Source organism: Typopeltis vanoorti, chromosome 3 (assembly GCF_054136105.1).
Source record: "Typopeltis vanoorti isolate ZY-2024b chromosome 3, IOZ_Tvanoo_1.0, whole genome shotgun sequence".
In the NCBI taxonomy this organism is placed as follows: Eukaryota; Metazoa; Arthropoda; class Arachnida; order Uropygi; family Thelyphonidae; genus Typopeltis; species Typopeltis vanoorti.
The window spans coordinates 1,703,521-1,720,510 of NC_143551.1; the positions used below are offsets into that span (position 1 = coordinate 1,703,521).

Below are 16,990 nucleotides of genomic sequence, written 5' to 3' on the forward strand. Positions count from 1 at the left end.
GAAGAGATAGCATTTGGGAATAAGGAAAATGAATTTCTCAAGTTCTTGAGTGATAACTATCTCAGGCAGCATGTAAAAAAGGCAAGCAAGGATCAAGAGTTCTAGATCTCATCATTTCATCAGAGGATGTAATTGTTAGAGGGGGTTTCACATTTTCCTCCAGTTGGTGAAAGTGATCATGAAGTAATCACCTGTGTTGTGGCTAGTCATATGCAGACTTTTGCAAGGAAAGGATATATGTGGAATTATAAGGCTGGTGATTATGACAAGCTTAGGAGACAACTTCGAGCTATAACATGGAACTAGGAGTTGAGCAGTAAGGAAATAAATGCTGAATGGGAACTTACAAAGAAATACATAACAGCATCCATATACGAACGTATCCCAAAGCAAAAGGCTGAATAAGGTAGGTATAAAATGGATGAATGTGGAGCTTAAGAATTAAATCTGGAAAAAGAAAGTATTTTGGAGGAAGTACAAGATGAATAATGGTAATCAGTCACATGAAGAACATAAAGAACAAGCCTGGAGAGTGACTGAGTTAGTAAGGAAAACAAAAGTACAGTATGAGCAGAAATTGGCAAATCAGGCTAGGAAAACCCTAGGGAGTTGTTTAGATAAGTAGCAAGTAGAAAGAAGAATGATCATGGAAAGATAAAGTTAAAGGATAAAAGTGGTAGAATGGTAACTGCTGCAGAAGACATTGTTGAGGTATTCAGTGATCAATTTATAAGGGTGTTTCATCCTGATCAGGGTGGAATCATGAGGAACTTAAATATAGAGGACATAGGAGAGGATATATTAATTGTGAGTGAGCAGTAAGTATTTGAGGAAATAAATAATCTTCATGTTAATAAGGCGATAGGATTTAATGACATATCACCACGCATCTTAAGGGAATGTTCCAGGGAACTGGCAGTAGCATTGACATGCTTGTTTAATAAGAGTTTTGCAACAGCACAGGTTCTAAGGGAGTGGAAGGAAGGTAAAATTGTTAAACTGCATAAAGGCGGTGATAAGGCTGTAGCTTCACATTACAGGCCAGTCTGTGTATCTTGAGTTGTAGTGAAGGTACTAGAATGATTGATGAGAAGTAGGATACAGAAATGGGTTGATAACAGCAGTATTCTCTGTGGTTATCAGCATGGGCTTGTTAAGAGGAGAGCATGTTTCACTAACTTACTTATGTACTACAACAAGGTGACAAATACCTTGGACAAGGAAGATGCATATACAATGGTGCACTTGGATTTTGCAAAGGCTTTTGATAGACTGCCACATGACAAGCTCTTAAATAAATTGAAACAGATGGGATTGGATAACAGACTTCTGTGTTGGATTAGTGACTGGCAGTTGGATAGGTATCAGAAAGTTGTACATGGGGGGTGCAGTATCTCGAAAGAGAAAGGTATTAACATACAAATTCTTGTTCAGTTTGTATGTTAATGATATTGGGTTGGTATAATAAATTTAGTTTAATCCTTTATCCAAGTGTAAGCAAACAAAGTTTGTGCCTGAATTGCCAGGACTGAGAAAACTCGTGGTAAAGGTGGACCAAGCTCTCATCACTCCTTGTCTCAGTATCTCCCATAATGCAAAGCACATCTCCTTGCAGACATGTATAATGCTATGCATTAAGGGAAGGGCCACTACCCAGACCGGTTTCGACCTTTATTGAATGTTCAAGTACAGGTCAAACTCCAAAAACTCAGCGTTGTTTCCCTCAGTAACAGGCTCACCCTGCCACTGAAAAGAACACTCAGAACCAGTTGGCTCTACTCTGTGGCAGGCTCACCCCACCACTGAGAAGAGCCGCTCATTTGCTCATATCTCATCTGAGGGGTAACAGCAACAGCCGTGACTCAGTTAACTTCACAGGGCTACAGCATTACCCCCCCCTCCATACCCAAGACCTGGGTGACAGCAACAGACAAGCCTCAGTTAAAACTTCATGGGCTACAGCATTGCTATCCATCATCCAAACTTCCAACCAGTTTCGACCTTTATTGAGGTCTCATCAGTGGGAGCCAAACCCAGAAGTGGTGATACTAAGGCAGAAGCAATGGAGAAGTCATATTTATCTATATACGAGTTGCCAAAAGGTGTACCACTTTATTATTAAATTACTCTGGATTTAGAGAAAGATGTTGGAAGTTTCCCCCCACACACACATACTTGGTTAGATTATAATAAATTTTATGAGGAAACTCGTAATGAAGGTGGACCAAGTTCTCATCACTCCATGTCTTAGTATCCCCCATAATGCAATGCACATCTCCTTGCAGACACGTATAATGCTATGCATTAAGGGATGGGCCACTACCCAGACCGGTTTCGACCTTTATTGAGGTCTTGTTAGTGGAAGCCAGACCCAGAAGTGGTGATACTAAGGCAGAAGCAATTAAGAAGTCATATTTACCTATACGAGTTCCAAAACTTAAGATATTGGGTTGGGTTTAACTAGTGATATCCAGCTGTTTGTGGATGATGCAAAACTGAGGAGAGCAATGCACAGTCAGGCCAATGTTAATGCCTTACAAGAGGACTTGAATAAATTGCAAGAATGGGCAGGTAAGTGGAACTATCAGTTCAATGTTGCCAAGTGTAAGGTTTTGAGATTTGATAAGCAATGATGGGATGCAAAGTATACACTTGGCGGGGAAACTTTAAGAGAAGTAGAGGAGATAAGAGATCTAGGAGTGATGGTGGACAAGGACCTGAAATTCAGGGGCCACGTTGCATAAATTGTGAAGACAACGTCACATCAAATAATGGCAATGATGCAGAGAACCCTGACATGCAGAAATAGAGAGGTTATGATTCCGCTGTATATGGCCCTGATCAGGCCTCATATGGATTATTGTGCACAAATTTGGTTGCTGGGTTTTCATGGTGATGAGGATATATTGGAAAGGGTACAGAGAAGATTCACAAAGGTAGTCAGTGGTCTTTGGAATGTGGAGTACGAGGACAGATTGAAAGAATGTAAGTCACAGAGCCTCGTGAATAGGAGGAGGAGGGGGGGATATGATCGAGACATATAAGCTGGTCAAGGGTTGTTATCAGGTAGACATGGAAGAGATTTTTCATAGAATGGGGTGGGGGGGGGGAGTAGAACAAGAGGCCATTGCTGGAAACTGTATAAGGTGGGTGTGAGCAAAGGAGTGAGAAGTAGGTTCTTTGCATGGAGGGTGGTTGGTGAATGGAATGCATTGCCTGAGTGTGTTGTGGATGTGGATACACTGAATCAGTTTAAGATGCAGTTGGATGAGCACTGTATGCAATAGTGAGTACCTCCCACGATGAGTCTCTGACTCCATGAAGGTCAAATGTTAATAATAATAATAAGCAAATAAAGTTTGCATGAAGTATCTTCACAACTGACACCACAAATGCGCTACAATCTTTGTCATTCACCTCTAAATCTCCATCACTTCAACAGCAAGGAATCGAGGAAACCAGACGAGGCCTTATTTATGGCTTAAAAAGTGGAACAATAACTTCCCTATCCCCACTTGTTGGTGTGTTCTTCAACAACCATGTAATTTGATGTGCTGTTTTGGCCACCTTTGCAACATGTCCTCCAAACTTCAATTCTCTGTTGACAATCACCACTAAGTCCCTGGCCTTAGTGACCTTCTATAGTTCAGTTTCATCAGCATAGCACACAGCTTGTGATCTCATCCTCCCAAAGTGCATCACCTTACACTTGGCCACATTAAACAGCACGCATTTATTTACCTCTGCCCATACCACTGGTTTTCTTAAATCATCCTGAAAGATCTCTAAATTATCTTCATTGTTGATAGCTCTTCCCAGTTTTGCATCATCAGCAAATAACAAATAAAATATTTCCTGTCAAATTATTTCCTATATCATTAATGTACAAATTAAACAACAGAGGACCAAGTACTGAGCCTTGCAGTACACCACTAGTAACCTGCTTCTCCTGCACTCAACTCCTCCATAAACCATTCTTTAATATCTGTCGATCATCTACCCTCTAATTGAAATCACCTGCTTCAGATCCATTTCCCATTTGCTCCAATTTATGCAACAGAGTTCTGCGTGGAATCCCATCAAATGCCTTTGCAAAGTCCAATAGTATCATTGAGTAAGCATTTCCTTTATCCAACTCCACTGTTACTCTATTATGGAAAGTAAGCAAATTACTAAAGCAAAGCCTATCATTCACAAAACCATGTTACTCCTTGTAAAGTAGCATATTTCTGCCAGACAATTCTAACTTTTACCAACTTCTCCATACCTTAAATTACGCTTAAATTAAACTGCTTGGTTGGAGGACATGTTAATCTCATAACACATGGGCTGATATATGCCATCTAACTTGATGGCAGTGTTCACATTAAGGTTCTGAAGTCTTGGATTTGGTCATCTCATCAGAGAATGTAATTATAAATGAGGTGTAGTAGATGCAATGTCTAAATATATCCCAAGTGTGAAAAGGTTAAATAAGGTATGTGTGTGAAATGGACAAATAAAGAGATTAAGCATGCGATACAGAGAAAAAGGGCATTATGGTGGCAGCATAAGAGAAGTGGAAATAACCAATTCCATGAGGACTACAAAGACCAGGCAAGGCAGGTGACTTGGTTGGTGAGGGTAGCTAAAGTGAGGTATGAACAGCAGTTAGCTAATGAAGCCAAAAAGAATCCTAAGGAGTTCTTTCGATATGTAGCCAGCAAAAGAAAGAATGATTATGGAAGGATGACATTGATTGGAGAAAATGGTATAAAGACAGCTGTTGAGGAAGGTGTGGTGGAGATACTTAATGAGAAGTTTATAAAGGACTTTCAATCTTGTCAATGTGACTTCATGGAGAAATTGACAGCAGTTGATGATGCAGAGGAGAGACTGACTGTAAGTGAGTAAAAGGTATATGAGGAGTTGAGCAAACGAGATGAATAAGGCTGTGGGACTTGATAATATATCACCACATATTCTGAAGGAATGTGCCAGGGAGTTAACATCTGCCATGATATTTTTAAATTGACTCTTGCACTGGGAGTTCCAAAGGAGTGGAACAAAGGCATGATTGTGCTAATTCATAAGGGAGGTGATAGAACTCAAGAATCAAATTATCAACCTATCTGTGTGTCAGGTGTTGTAGTTAAGTGGTTGGAGAAGCTTGTGAGAACTAGGATCTAGAATTGGTTGAAAACAATGATATTATCTTTGATGGACAGCATGGATTTGCTAAAGGGAGGTCATGTTTTATTAATCTACTTACTTATTACAATAAGGTGACTGCTTCCTTGTACAGAGGAGAAGGAGACACAGTAATATACTTAGATTTTGCAAAGGCTTTTGATAGATTACCGCATAATAAGTTGATAGTCAAACTAGAGCGGATGCGGTTGGATATTAGATTGGCATTGGATTGGAGACTGCTATCTGATAGGTATCAACAAGTTGTGTATGGGGGTGCGATATCCAGGAAAAATAAAGTTACTAGCAGTGTGCCTGCTTTAGGGCCAGTATATAAATTTAACTTGTATATTAATGATATTGGTGAAGATTTGGATGGATATATTCAGATGTTTGCAGATGATGCAAAGTTGGGACAAACCATGAAGCATAGAGAAGATGTTGTGGCCTTACAAGAAGACTTGAATAAACTGAGTGATTGGGAATGGGGATGTGAGTTCAATGTTACAAAATGTAAGGCTTTAAAATTTGAAAAACAAAGATGGGATGCAAAATTTATGCTTGTTGAGGATATATATAAAGCGCCTCCGTAGCGCAATTGGAAGAACGACGGTATATTGCGCCCTTCGATTGGAATAGGCCTAAGTTCGATTCTCGTCGCGACGGGAGGAATCTTTATCTGGTCGATTTCAATTGACGGTGAGTTAGCCGATCTCATACGGAGGTAGTAGGGTTTTTTCTCCCGGAAACTCGGGTTTTTCATCCCGCATACATACAAATCGGCCCTTCAGAACACACGCAATTTACAGACAAAAATTACTAGTTGTGGTGGTGTTGGAGGTGGGCGATAGATGGCGTTGATTCGTAGTAGAGGTTAGGTGTAGAGACAGTTGAAGATGTCCTCCCGCGATGAGTCTTCGGACTCCTTGGAGGTATCAGAAATAATAATAATAATAATAATATTGTCAGAGGTGCAGGAAATAAGAGATCTGGGGGTGATAGTGGATAAAGATTTGAAATTTAGGGGGGACACAGCTAAAATTGTGAAGACAACACAAAGGTTTCTGGGAATGATGCGGAGGACACTGACTTGTAGAAGTAGGGAGATTCTTTTTCCATTGTATAAGGCTTTGATTAGGCCACCTGGTTTTCAGAAGGACAAAGAGATGTTGGAAAGGGTTCAGAGGGCGACTGACTTAGGTAGTTTCTAACCTCTGGAATGCCGAGTAAGAGGAAAGATTGAGAAGATGTAACTTGCAGTCTGGTGGACAGGAGGAAGAGGGGAGATATGATAGAGACCTACAAGTTAGTAAGGGGATGTTATAGGATCAATGCTGGAGAGGTTCTACAGAAAATAGTGGGAGATCAGGGGAGAACCAGGGGTCAACCCTAGAAACTGTATAAAGAGGGTGTGAGTAAGAGAGTGAGAAGGAGGTTTTTTTCATGCAGAGTTGTGAATGATGGGAATGCCTTGTCTGAGAGTATGGTGTCTGCAGAGAATTTGAGTGTGTTTAAAGCACAGTGATGAGCTGTATGTATGATAAAAGGACCTCCCAGATGACTTTTTGACTTCATGGGGTCTTGTGTAATAATAATAATAATACCTAATCACTTCTCTTTCTTCAATCTCTATTCTCCCATCAGTCAGTGCCACATCCAGCTTTGCAATATCACAACCAAAATTACCATGTACCACCCTTTAAAAATGATCACTTAGTAACTCAACTATTTGATTTAATTCTGTTAGCTTTTAATTTTTCAGGAACTAACAACGTATTTTTAATTATAAAAAATTTTACTGGAAGAAGGCTATTCCATTATACTGCACATATATACAAGTATGAAAGAATATTCCTCAGCTCTGAAAAACTTTCCAAACCTCAACAAATTTGGGTGCACGAGACTGCCCCAAATTTAGGAAGCATATATTCTAAGATCGTCAGCCCAATGACCAAGACAATCCAATTCCGCCCACTAGAGGGCACTGTTTAGGACTCTAGGTCCAACCTCTGTAGCCTTTCTACAGCCTCATTTGCCTAGTGTTAGTGTCTGCATGCACATATCATTATCTTTTGTGATCTATGATGATGACAATGTAACAGTGTCACACGCAGAGGGGGGGGGAAGGGCTCTGGCCCCCCAAAAGAAAGAGCAAAAAAAACACTAGAAAATTTTTTAAAAATCTTTTCCTAATTAAAATTATTTATTTATTTATTTATTTATTTTTTTAATTCTCATGTCTTCTATTTCTATACTACTTATGAATTAGCAATCACATAATCTCGAGAATCACAGCCACTGTGAATGCAAAGCGAACGAAGTAGTGCTCGAGCAGACCAAGCGCTACTTCGTTTGCCCGAGCTGGGCCAGAGGATGACGGGTATCATGTATTGGCTATCACTGCAAATGCTCAGTTATAGGTCGTAAGCAATGTGTGGTGTATATCCAACTCAAATCGTCTACTCAACTCAACCTCCCCCACAAGATTAAATCTCAAGTGCTCGACCCTCCTCCCCAAGATCCTTGGTGCACTACTGAATGTAACATTGCCAAAATATACAAAGGTATTAATTCAAGTTTTTTCTATTCTGATATATGTTGTTAGTTTCTGAAAAATTAAAGCTATGTGTAACAATGTATAAGATTATCTACAAGAATTCTTTTGTTACTTCCCTACCATCAACATTTTTTTAGAGGCCATCTCTAGTCATTCTCCCTTTTATTTGCCAAATAAAGGAAGAACTCACTAGGATTTCTTTTGAACTCATCCAATAGCCTCCTCTCATAATTAGCTTTGACCTTCTTTACCACACATCACCCTTCTTAGCCATGCCTTGTATTGCTCATGGGCATATTGATCACCTTTTTCTTTATACTCCTACCACAACCTTCTCTATAACTGCTACTTAATAATACTATTCATCCATGTTACTTGGTGATTTATCCTCCTTACAGTCTAATACTGCTTTCCTTAAAAACCCATTGACAACATCCCATGTACCACAACACCATCGTCTCTCCTTTCCAAATTCTCATTCCACCATATAACTGCTGACTCCTCATATATTCAATGAACGGAAGATTTTATTTATTTATTTTATTTAACGCAGTATGGCTTTCATTCGACGATTATGGTTGATGCAATGACAGCATTATTTCTAATATTCAGTAGTTTGAATATCGAGATTTGACAGACAAGGTGCTCTTAATTGGTTACTACGATCTCTTTCAGTCTAGAAGTGTTTCTAATAATAGTTTGATTTTATGGAATCACTATCACAAACGCACATCACGAAACATGAGAGGGCCGGATTACCTTATATTTCAAAAATATAGAATTCGTATGGAATGTAAAAAATAAATAAAAATAAAGATAATAATAAATAAATAAATAAAATAAAACACTTTCACCTATTTTAGTTTGTAAATGTAAGGAATTAAAAATTAAAAAAGGAAAAGTCACGAACATAAATTATAAACGTGCAATTAATAATGACCAGTTCTTTGGATTTTCAAATACGAATGACACTAACCTTATTTATTTTGTACTTTTTTCTCGTAGAAAGTATCTAGGGAGGTAGCTCTAGGCTACCTATACCAGTATAATTTCATGTCTACTTTGTGTGCAACACTTTAATTTAAATAAAAAAAAATTAAAAAAATAAATTAAAAAAAAAAAACATTTAACAAATACATCCTTCTCAATTAAAATATCCTATCTCCATAGGTATAAATCAGTGACAGTGACGCGTAGTGGCTATGATATCCTATTTTTCATAAACTACCAAAAAAATAAAATAAAAATAAATAAATAAATTAATCCCTGATAAAGAGTAGGCAAATCAGTTTTCGCCCTAACTTTTGGAGACTAAGGGGACATTCAATCTTCAGTTGGTTAGCTCATCCCAAAAAAAAGCTAGCCAAGACTACCTAAGTTTAAGCTGAATTAAGTTAGAAAACGGTAAGGGACTGCAATAATCTAATTTAATGTCTGAAAGGGTGTGAGTTATACGATCGATTTACTTGAGTCTACGAATCGAAAAAACTAGTTTCCGGAAGGGGGAAAAAACGCTTGTCCATGGCAGAAATCCTGAAACCGATCGAAGGAAATATTAGAAAAATTTCTTCTAATCAGAGACTAGATTCAGAACTACAGATTAGATTCCTTGGAGGGTGGGGGATGCTAGCACTCGTGTAGAGGTTTAAGCGCTGTGAGGACATCATGTTGGAGGCTTAATGGATTTTTTACAACACTCAAAAAGGATTAAAATAGAATTTAATACTTCCTATATTTCTCCCTAGTCACTAGGACATCTACGGGGATTACAAAAACAATTAATGTAACATGCACACGAATATCATAGAATACTAAGCCCAACCACGTGGTTGACACCTAAGTCCTATCTAGGTGGACCGCCCTCTAAGGGCGGTAGAAGGTGGCCTGGAATGTAAGGTGGGACCTCTGGTGAGAAGTGTTTCCCAAATCTTCGGAAGTTTAATGCAACCGTATTTATTAAGATTTGCTTGGTTTCTGAGAGCTGCTGCTTCTAGGAAAAGTCTCTCTTTCCTGAATTTCCTGTGGTGGAGCATGGTGGTTTTCTTCCATTATACCCTGTGGGTGGTGTCCAAAACATGGTCGGCCAAGCCTGAATGACCATAGTTGTGTTTACAGATGTAAGACTTGTTTTCCTCCAGGCGGATGGATGCTGATCTGCCTGTCTGTCCAAAGTACACCAGCTTACAGGAACAGGGTACTTTGTAACCTCCAGGCAGAGAGAGAGGAGGGAGCTGATCTTTCGTAGAATGGATAAGGGTAGCAAGTTTGCGGTGGGGCTTATATGCTGTGTGTAGGTTGTACTTTTTTAGAATCTTGGCTATTTTTTCGGATGTTCCACGGATGTAGGTTATGGTGATGGTATTTTTAAAATCTTGTTGACGAGAAGGACGGGGAATGGAGGAGGAACTGATTATTTTTTTGATACTGTGATCGCTGTATCAAAATGATTGGAGAGGAAAGTGCTGTGTATGTGGTTAAGCTCAGTAGTGAGGGCGAAACAAAGATTGTGGGCTCTCTTGGTAAGAGTTTTAATAATTCCAAATTGTTGACAGGAGTGGTGGTGGTGGGAGAGTTTGTGAATATATCTGCCTGTGTGTGTGTGTGTGTGTGTGGGTTTTCTGTATACAGTGAAGGCAAGTGTACCATTAGGCAGGTGTGTAACTAAGGTGTCTAGGAAGGGTAAACAATTGTTCTTTTCCTTTTCCATAGTGAACTGGATTCTTGGATGTAGACGATTGAGATGAATGAGGAAGGAGTCTAACGTATCTGGGCCATGAGACCAAATAGAGAACACATCATCTACATATGTTATCCAGATAGAAGGTTTAAGTGGGGCTGAGTCTATGGCTCGTTTTTCGAAATCTTCCATGTAGAAATTGGCAAAGGGGGGTGTGAGGGGGGAACCCATGGCGGTTCCCTCTATCTTCTTGTAGATTTTGTTCTTAAAAGAGAAATTCCCAGAGTTAATGGCAAAGGAAAAGAGATCTAAGATGTCAGAAGGAAAAACGTTTTCTAAGAGAGATAAGCTGTCAGTTAAGAGAATATTGGTAAATAAAGAGGAGATATCAAAGCTTACCAATATGTCTGCATTATTGAAGGTTAAATTTTCTGAGGGATTTAAAGTGGGTCGAGTTTTTTATATAGGAAGTGGACCTTCTGCTGAGGGGGGGGGGGTCAGAGGGCCAGCTGTTTACACAGTCTGAAGCAAGGTGCGTTGGTGGCATCTATAAGTGGGGAATTGGGTTTGTGGATTTTTGGTAAACCGTATATTCAGGGGGGACGGGAATGGACAGGTTTAAGTGTTTTCGTGATGTCAGGGAGCCACGAAGATACTTTTTTAAGTAAGATTTTTAATTTCTTAACTTGTGTTTTTATGGGCGTCGTGTTCTAGTGAGATGTAGGTACACGATCGCGGAGGATAATATTCATTTTACGATTGTATTCACTGGTATTAAGAACGACTGTGGCATTACCCTTATCCACTCTGGTGATGATAATTTTTTCTTTCCGTAGTTTCAGGAGAGCCGTGCGTTGGGCATACAATAAATTACTTTTTGGAGGCGAAGAATGATCGAGGATGTTGGCTACGTTGTGTCTGATGTTGTTGGCTATCTCCGACAGTAAGCGACCGATTCCCCGTTCGCTGTTAACCATTACATCAAGCACCGTCACTTCCTTCGGAGCGACAGCAAAATTACGACAGAGGCAAAGGGCGCTGACAGCATCGTCGTTGAGCCTTTCGGAAGAGAGGTTTACTACTGTCTGAAGCAGTTGAATTTGTGTTTGTGGTGTGTCAGCAGTTTCCGAAATGCCAGAGAGAATCGACCAAAGTTCAGGGTTAAGAACGGTGGAGAGCTCTGAATGTAAGGAGCCAATGGCGGCGTTCGTCACTGAGAGGGTGGCACGAATAGACGCGATTTACTCGCGTAGTAATGCCAGACTGGCACGGTTATATATACGGAGTGCTTTTTCGGAATGGAAATTGATCTTCAGTTTAACGCAGTTCGGTATCACACTTGTATACCGACACCTTTTTAAAAAGGCCAGCCTATTAATTTCCTAGATAGTCGTAGTTTTGACTTACCGTATTGCTTGGATTTGCGTGCTAAATCTTCTCCATGATTGATTAGAATTCATGTGTAGAGGCTTAAGTGCTGTGAGGACATCATGTTGGAGGCTTAATGGATTTTTTTGCAACACTCAAAAAGGATTAAAAAATAGAATTTAATACTTCCTATATTTTGCCTAGTCACTAGGACATCTATGGGGATTGAAAAATAATTAATGTAACTTGCACACAGATATCATACAATACTAAGCCCGACCACGTGAGTGACACTAAAGTACTATCTAGGTGGAGCGCCCTCTAAGGGCGGTAGTAGGTGGCCTGGAATGTAAGGACGGACCTCTGGTGAGCAGGTCTGACACCTTTTTAAGGTCCGACACCTGTTTCCCAAATCTTCGGAAGCTTAATGCAACCGCATTTATTAAGATTTGCTTGGTTTCTGAGAGCTGCTTCTGCTTCTAAGAAAAGTCTCTCTTTCTTGAATTTCCCGTGGTGGAGCATGGTGGTTTTCTTCCATGATCTCCCATGATTCCATGGTGGTGTCCAAAACATGGTCAGCCAAGCCTGAATGACCATAGTTGTGTTTACAGATGTAAGACTTGTGTTCCTCCAGGCAGATGGATGCTGATCTGCCTGTCTGTCCAAAGTACTCCAGCTTACAGAAACAGGGTACTTTGTAAACTCCAGGCAGAGAGAGAGAGAGAGAGAGAGAGAGAGAGGAGGAAGTTGATCTTTCGTAGAACGGATAAGGGTAGCAAGTTTGCGGTGGGGCTTATATGCTGTGTGTAGGTTGTACTTTTCTAGAATCTTGGCTATATTTTCGAATGTGCCACGGATGTAGGATATGGTGATGCATTTTTAAAATCTTGTTGACGAGAAGGACGGGGAATGGGGGAGGAACTGATTATTTTTTTGATACTGTTATCGCTGTAGCCATTGGGGAAGAAAGTGGTGTGTATGTGGTTAAGCTCAATAGTGAGGGCGGCTCTACTGGAACAAAGATTGTGGGCTCTCTTGGTAAGAGTTTTAATAATGCCATATTGTTGAGAGGGGTGGTGGTAGGAGAGTTTGTGAATGTATCTGCCTGTGTGTGTTGGGGGTTTTCTGTATACAGTGAAGGCAAGTATATCATTACGCAAGCGTGTGACTAAGGCGTCTAGGAAGGGTAAACAATTGTTCTTTTCCTTTTCCATAGTAAATTGGATTCTTGGATGTAGCTGTTGTCGATGTAATTTCTTAAACCAATTTCTTCTGCTTCCACAGCCTGTCTCACTTGCAGCAAACATACCCCGTCCACCTATTCTCCTCGGTAGGTACAAACGGTCATCACTTCGTGGATATAATGCATGATGCATAGTCATTAGTTTTCTAGTTTTCCGGTCTAGTTTGTCCAGGTCTTCTTTTGTCCAATTTATTATGCCAGCTGCGTAGGGATCACTGATATAGCCCAAGAATTCATTGTTCTAATTGTGTTTAATCCATTTAGTTTTGTTTTCAGAATATTTCTAATTCTTTTGATGTGTTCTGATGCTGCCTGTTGTTCAACTTTCGAGTGGAGAATATCATTGTTTTCTAATATTCCTAGATATTTATAGTGTTCGTCAGCTGAAATTGCTTTTATATATTTTCCTCAAAATTAAAATTGCTAGTGTCATTAATTTTTCCTCGTTTAATAGATAAAACTGCGCATTTGTAAAAACTAAATTCCGTTTTGATGTCCTGACGAACTATGTTCAATAAAGAGTCTATTTGCTGAGCCGATTTTCCATATTGTTTCAAGTCATCCATATACAACAGATGGTAAATTTTAATATTACATTTAGGAATTTCATATCCAAGTTTCGTTTTCTTCAGAATCATTGAGAAAGGTATCAAAGAATTGTTGAAGAACAATGGTGACAATTATTCACTTTGGAAAATTCTAGGTTTAATGCTGATATCTCCAAATCGTTCATTATTCACTAGTAAAGTTGTTTTCCATGATGTTCATAGCAGTATCCTGAAACGAAGATATGTGTTTGCTAATTCTAAATATTTTTAGTGATTTTAGGAACCAGGAATGTGGGAGGGAATCGAATGCTTTCTTGTAATCTATCCATGCCATGTTTAAATTAGTTTTTCGTCTTTTTGAGTTTCTGAGAATCATTTTATTAATAAGGATCTGGTCTTTTTTTCCTCTAGATTTTTGAAAATTGCCTTTTTGTTCAATGGGATAAATCTGATTATCCGATAAGTAACATTATGTGGTATTTGCTATTATTGCAGTGAACAGCTTAGGCATAGTTGGTAGGCAGGTTTTTGGACGATAGGTACTTGGGTCTGCATCCTTATCCTTATATTTCATGAAGAGAAAAGTGCGCCCAGATATCATTCAGTCTTCCACTGAACCAGACTTCAGTAAATATTTAAATTATTCTTCCAATAGATCATGTAGACTGGTTAGATGTTTTAACCAAAATCCATGTAGTTCGTCTTTGCCAGGTGCACTCCAGATTTTTAATTATCTAGCTTGAGAACTGGCAATTTCTTTAGTGATAATCACATTTTGCATTTGTTTTTGTTTCGTTACTGAATTTTCTTAATCCATGAAGCATCTTTATTGGGTTCAATAGGATTATCCAAGATTGACATCTAAAATTTGAGTGTTTCTTCCTTTCCGGGTGAATGATGGTTTGCATTTGTATTTCTCTGGAGAGACTGAAAGAACTGACCTTGGTTCTGTCGAAATTTCATATTTTGTACATACTGGTTTATTCTTGTTTCATAGTTTTTAATTTTCTGTGCAGTCACTGTAATTCTTTGTTTTAGCTCTTCGGTATCTTCAGCAATTGTTCTGGTGGCCAAATTATATGTGTTAATCAGTTTGTTTTTGATATTGTTATTTTTCAGCCGTCCCTCTTTAGAACTCTTTAAGTTGCTTAGATCAGCTCGAAGCCTGTTAACCGGATTTTAACCGGATTTTCCATGGTGCAGATTGTTTCATCCTCGGCTTTTGCTCTTTCGGTTTGCAACCAAGCTTCACTGATATAATATAGGCTGTGCTGTATAGAAGCTGATTTGTTTCCTTTATACTGTTGGCTGTGATGGTTTCAATTACAGCATTTGCGACTAAGAGGAGCTGTTTCAGCTTAGATTGTTGTAAAGCTTTTAATGGTGGTAGTCTTATACGGTCATTTATGGAGTTCATATGTTCCAATATCCCTGACTTTATTTTACACTGCCCTTACACTTACACATTTTACACTGTCAAAACATTCTGAGGTATGTCCTCAGCTTGATGTTTACTGAGTTGAATTCCAAAGTTTGATATAGCTACTTCCTGATGATTTTCTGGAGTTGTTGGTTTATTATGTAACTCTTGCAGCTCAATTTCAGTAATATTTTGTTACGGAAAATGAAATTCTTTTGGTCCATAAGTCTTTGTTCTGTTATTATAAATTCTGGGAATTTTTGTTCTCAAATCAAAAATAAGCTAACGCCTTTTTATTCCCATATACGGGAGTAGGCGAGGCCATTTAGCCCAATCTAACTTTTGGAGACTGAGTGGGCAGTTCAATCTCCACTGGTACCAATCAGAGATAGATGGCCCAAGGCTATCACTAATTAAGCGGTACTCAGTGAAGAGAGACGGCTCAAATGTGCCGCCATCTCGTGGTCCCTAACCCTAACACAATATATTTAATGTCTGAAATAATGTGGGTTCTACGGTCGATTTTCTTGAGTTTATAGGACGAAAAACCAGAGTTTCCGGGAGGAAAAACCTGCTTGCCCGTGCCAGAGATCGACTAACTCGGGAACCGGTCGAAAAAAGGCTTAGAAAAATTTCCTCTAGTCGCCGACTAGACTCGAAACCAAGTCTTCCTTCGTGCGGCCAAGCGCCGTGGTTGGCAAACGCCACATCCACTGAGCTACACAGGCTCTTAATAATTATTGTATTATGTTTAAATATTTTACAAATCAATAAAAAATTATTATTATTATTATTATTATTATTATTATTATTATTATTATTATTATTATTATTATTATTATTATTATTATAACTAGGTTCAAGGCTATCGGGTAAAAAGGGTGCGCTGCTAGGAAACTCCGGAAAGATCAGTGCTTTTCTTGATTTATTGATTTTTTTTTTAGATTTATTTGTGCATTTTTAGTATATAGGCTGACCATACGTGCCGTTTTCAATGGGACAAAACCTTTTTTTTTTTCATATTTCCTGGCCGTCCCGTCGTTTTAGTAATAATGCCAATTTTGTCCTGTTTTTAATAACAACTATAAATATACTTAATATTGGTCAGTCATAAATCACACTGGCCAACAACAAAAAACGTTTTTTCTGCTGATTATGATCTGACACTTGTTTTTTACTAATTTGGGTGCACTGATTTCAAATATCAAACCCACTTTTCTGTATCACGTTAGGTTTTTCCTCTATGGCATTTTCTTTTTGCTAAGTTGTAAGTTTTTGATAGTTTTTAGGAGGCAGTACTATTTAGAGCATCAAAAAAAATCGATTTTTTAATATTATTTTCTGAAAGTATGTGCTTTTAAAAATCTGTTCTTAACTTTTTATCAAGAAATTCGAAAAATTCCCGAAATAGCTTATCATCAAAGCGGTGCGCAGATCAGAATGGAACGCTCACCGCTCTCGCTTATTAGTAAAGGAATAAATTCCTAAGAACCTGCAACGGCACGTCTGGCGCTTATCATGGATGCGAAGTGCTTATTAAAATTATAATACCATTGTTACAACAATGAAATATATGATGGATACGAAGCGTGTGCGGATGCGTATTTGATCCATAACGGCCGGTGAGTTGGTTAATGCGAGAGAGGCCAATAACCGACCTAATACATTTAGGTGATGAAAAGTAGGTGATGACAACTGCCTAAAATAAATGAATGCTATATGTTGCATAGCGGACAAAGAACGATTGAAATCAGTCAATCGTTAATCGATCGTGAAAGTATGATGAGCGCTTATAACCTTTCAATAAAGTCTCTGTTTTTTTTTTTTTGTCTTGTTAATTGCATGTTAGTCGGCAGTAAAGAAAATATATTATGTCTACTACTCGAAATTGTGTCACTAGTGTAGATTCCTTCTGCTACATTTGTGGCAGCTTTACTGTTCCCAGTCAAAGGACAAATATCACTGATTTTGTTAAGAAAGTGTACTTTGCATACTTTGACGTAAAAAT

At 38.7% G+C, this 16,990-nt stretch overlaps 1 protein-coding gene across 3 annotated transcripts in view; it reads right to left on the bottom strand.

Annotated features, from left to right (window-relative positions):
• mms4 (Methyl methanesulfonate sensitivity 4) overlaps positions 1-8,874 on the bottom strand; it is a 371,357-nt gene extending 362,483 nt beyond the window's left edge. For all 3 annotated transcript variants that reach the window (XM_090390525.1, XM_090390520.1, XM_090390524.1), the window contains exon 1: positions 8,703-8,874. The gene's annotated coding sequence lies outside the window, so the exon portion shown is untranslated. The remainder of the gene's footprint in view (positions 1-8,702) is intronic.
• Positions 8,875-16,990: the final 8,116 nt, after the last annotated feature.